The following is a 4,527-nucleotide window of genomic DNA, read 5'->3' as shown; positions in this document are numbered from 1 at the left end:
TTATCAAAAAAAGTTCAACAAAATCAGATATTTGGTTATCAGTTTGTGACGTCATGTCCTCACTATTTGTCAATTGCTTTATATAGTTTAATCCCATTAATTTCCCTTTTTATCCCCCAAAACTTGATTTCCCCATGCCTTTGTTTGCCCAGGTTATATGATTTGTATCATATTGCTTGCATGACATTTCACAAAATTTGTTATGAATTTGAAGAATTGATACCATTTTCTGAATATTGTATATTCATAATTATTGATTTTTATATCAATAGTTTCTAAAAAATTCACATTTTTTAATGATTTAACTGGAGAAAAAATTACCCTATTTTAGTGCATCCACACAACATATTACTATAAATCTAACTTGGATGCTGGTGTGAAGAAATAAGATTCTTAGGGGGAAAATAGAAAATTTATATTATCAATATAAAGAAAAGAAAAGAAAATAATTAGTGGATAGTGAGAACATGACGTCACAGACTCATGAGTGAGTTGCCAATTTTGCTCAAACTTTTTTTGATTGGTACTGGTATGTCTGATTTCTCTGGTTCTATTGAAAGTGAGTTTTTTTTGGAGTGGACTTGGCCTTGAATCCAAACAGTGTCCAACAACTCAATAATAGTGGAAGTATTGTGTTCATATTTGTGACCAAATCTACCTAGCCCCACCTCTTGTAGGCAATGAATATAATGGAGCATCTGCTTTTAAAGATACTATGTCCCTTTTGTAGCCAATATAAAATTCTGTAGAACTTTGCAGGAATTCTAAATATGTCATGTATGACCTATCTGTAAAATTTAAACGTTAGCAGTGTCCTAATATTCAAATTATGCAAGAAAAAACCTGTTTACTTGCTAGACTTCACTGCCAGACACTATTGAGTGACTGACTGACTGGCTTTTTTCTTCTTTGGTAATAGCATACATATAATGAGCTGTAAAAGGTACATGAGCATTTGTCTACATCAATAACCCACTTCTTGTAATTGCCAAAATTAATTATTTGCGCAGCATAACGCGTAATAATAATAATAATATTTAATTTTTATATAGCGCTTTGTACAAATGTCTCTAAGCGCTTTACAAATATATTATTACCCCGGTCATTGGATTCAGTGCTTGCCCGCACACACTGTGTGCACAATCTCCACTCCCTGGGGAGCATTCCAGCCGGGCGTTACTGGACGCTCACAAGCTGTTTGACCAACAATGACGGTCGCATCCTACCGGGTACCCATTTAACACCTGGGTGGAGAGTAGCAAGTGCAGGTTAATATCTTGCCAAAGGATATTAGTGCCGTGTCGGGATTCGAACCCTCGACCTTCGCATCTCCAGTCAAGCGCCTTAAACCACTCGACCACGACACTCCGACCATGCAGTACAATGGTCTGAAATCAGATTATTACTTACTGGCTCTGTAGCTCTTAAAGAGAAGGTTGAGTTCTGGGAAGAGGTGAAAAATAATTTGTGAGCGTTATCATTCCTATATTATGCAAGTGTGGAAGAACATCAGATAAGACATGTTCCCTTAAAAAGCATGGCTCTTCAAATGCCTTCATATTCTAAATATGTCATGTAATATCGTAAAACTTGGGGGGGTAGCCTTTTTACGCCACGTGGTTGTGTAGTCCCATATACATCTTTCTGTGTACAGTGTTTGTAACTTTACCAAGACTTGGCCAAATTTCTTATCATTTTGATGATTCCAGAACCTTGCAATACACACAAATTGTTATATGCTAGATGATCAACCTTTTCTGGTCGATTCCACACCGTTTCTTTCACAATGCAATCGCAAAACCAGAACTCAACTTCATCTTTAAGTCGATTCAACAACTAATAGGCGTTATTTTCCCACTTAAAGACATTTTCAACTGAAGCCCCCCTTTTCTTCGGAAAGTTCTAAATCAAAATGCTGTTGGAATTTAACCTTTTCATTTTTTGGGCCTGCAAATGGGACATAGTACCAGTTCCAGATATGTGTAAAACGTATTCCTAGCAAACAATAAAATACTCAACTTTGCCTCTTAGGAAATAAAAATTCTTCATAGTTACGTGACATATTCTTTTTGTCAATACTCCTTTTTGAAAAGCCATTGGCAAAGTGATTTTGAGAATTTTAATGGATACCTGCATTTATAGTGAATTTTGATGTGGAATTTGGAAATCTTAATGAATTTTGATATTTGGAATCTCGTAGTTGATGAATTTCAAAGTTTAAATTCATCCATTGTACAGAAAGCCAGTGCTTATTGTCGATGAATATACTCACAACTTTGCCAGCCAAAGGTTATTGGTAGTCATCAAGTTTAGGTGATACAATTTTGTTTTGTCAATACTCCTCTTTGAAAATCCATTGGCAAAGTGATTTTGAGAATTTTAATGGATACCTGCATTTAAAGTCAATTTTGATGTGGAATTTGGAAATCTAAATGAATTTTGATATTTGGAATCTCGTAGTTGATGAATTTCGAAGTTTAAATTCATCCAATGTACAGAAAGCCAGTGCTTATTGTTGATGAATATACTCGCAACTTTGCCAGCCAAAGGTTATTGGCAGTCATCAAGTTTAGGTGATACAATTTTGTTTTGTCAATACTCCTCTTTGAAAATCCGTTGGCAAAGTGATTTTGAGAATTTTAATGGATACCTGCATTTAAAGTGAATTTTGATGTGGAATTTGGAAATCTTAATGAATTTTGATATTTGGAATCTCGTAGTTGATGAATTTCAAAGTTTAAATTCATCCATTGTACAGAAAGCCAGTGCTTATTGTCGATGAATATACTCGCAACTTTGCCAGCCAATAGTTATTGGCAGTCATCAAGTTTAGGTGATACAATTTTGTTTTGTCAATACTCCTCTTTGAAAATCCATTGGCAAAGTGATTTTGAGAATTTTAATGGATACCTGCATTTAAAGTCAATTTTGATGTGGAATTTGGAAATCTTAATGAATTTTGATATTTGGAATCTCGTAGTTGATGAATTTCGAAGTTTAAATTCATCCAATGTACAGAAAGCCAGTGCTTATTGTTGATGAATATACTCGCAACTTTGCCAGCCAAAGGTTATTGGCAGTCATCAAGTTTAGGTGATACAATTTTGTTTTGTCAATACTCCTCTTTGAAAATCCGTTGGCAAAGTGATTTTGAGAATTTTAATGGATACCTGCATTTAAAGTCAATTTTGATGTGGAATCTGGAAATCTTAATGAATTTTGATATTTGGAATCTCGTAGTTGATGAATTTCAAAGTTTAAATTCATCCATTGTACAGAAAGCCGGTGCTTATTGTCGATGAATATACTCGCAACTTTGCCAGCCAATAGTTATTGGCAGTCATCAAGTTTAAGTGATACAATTTTGTTTTGTCAATACTCCTCTTTGAAAATCCATTGGCAAAGTGATTTTGAGAATTTTAATGGATATCTGCATTTAAAGTGAATTTGATGTTGAATTGCAAAATCTTATTGAATTTTGATATTTGGAATCTACTTATAGTTTATGAATTTCAAAGTTTAAATATATCCAATGTACAGAAAGCCAGTGCTTATTGTCGACGAATATACTCGCAACTTTGCCAGCCAATAGTTATTGGCAGTCATCAAGTTTAGGTGATACAATTTTGTTTTGTCAGTACTCCTCTTTGAAAATCCATTGGCAAAGTGATTTTGAGAATTTTAATGGATACCTGCATTTAAAGTCAATTTTGATGTGGAATTTGGAAATCTTAATGAATTTTGATATTTGGAATCTCGTAGTTGATGAATTTCAAAGTTTAAATTCATCCAATGTACAGAAAGCCAGTGCTTATTGTCAATGAATATACTCGCAACTTTGCCAGCCAATAGTTATTGGCAGTCATCAAGTTTAGGTGATACAATTTTGTTTTGTCAATACTCCTCTTTGAAAATCCATTGGCAAAGTGATTTTGAGAATTTTAATGGATATCTGCATTTAAAGTGAATTTGATGTTGAATTGCAAAATCTTATTGAATTTTGATATTTGGAATCTACTTATAGTTTATGAATTTCAAAGTTTAAATATATCCAATGTACAGAAAGCCAGTGCTTATTGTCGATGAATATACTCGCAACTTTGCCAGCCAATAGTTATTGGCAGTCATCAAGTTTAGGTGATACAATTTTGTTTTGTCAATACTCCTCTTTGAAAATCCATTGGCAAAGTGATTTTGATAATTTTAATGGATATCTGCATTTCTAGTGAATTTTGATGTGGAATTTGGAAATCTTAATGAATTTTGATATTTGGAATCTCGTAGTTGATGAATTTCAAAGTTTAAATTCATCCAATGTACAGAAAGCCGGTGCTTATTGTCGATGAATATACTCGCAACTTTGCCAGCCAATAGTTATTGGCAGTCATCAAGTTTAGGTGATACAATTTTGTTTTGTCAATTCTCCTCTTTGAAAATCCATTGGCAAAGTGATTTTGAGAATTTTAATTGATATCTGCATTTAAAGTGAATTTAGATGTTGAATTGCGAAATCTTAATGAATATTGA

Source organism: Strongylocentrotus purpuratus, unplaced genomic scaffold, assembly GCF_000002235.5.
Source record: "Strongylocentrotus purpuratus isolate Spur 01 unplaced genomic scaffold, Spur_5.0 spur5_scaffold_17, whole genome shotgun sequence".
Lineage (NCBI taxonomy): Eukaryota > Metazoa > Echinodermata > Echinoidea > Camarodonta > Strongylocentrotidae > Strongylocentrotus > Strongylocentrotus purpuratus.
The sequence above is the reverse complement of the archived record's forward strand: the minus strand, read 5'-3'. Positions refer to the sequence as shown.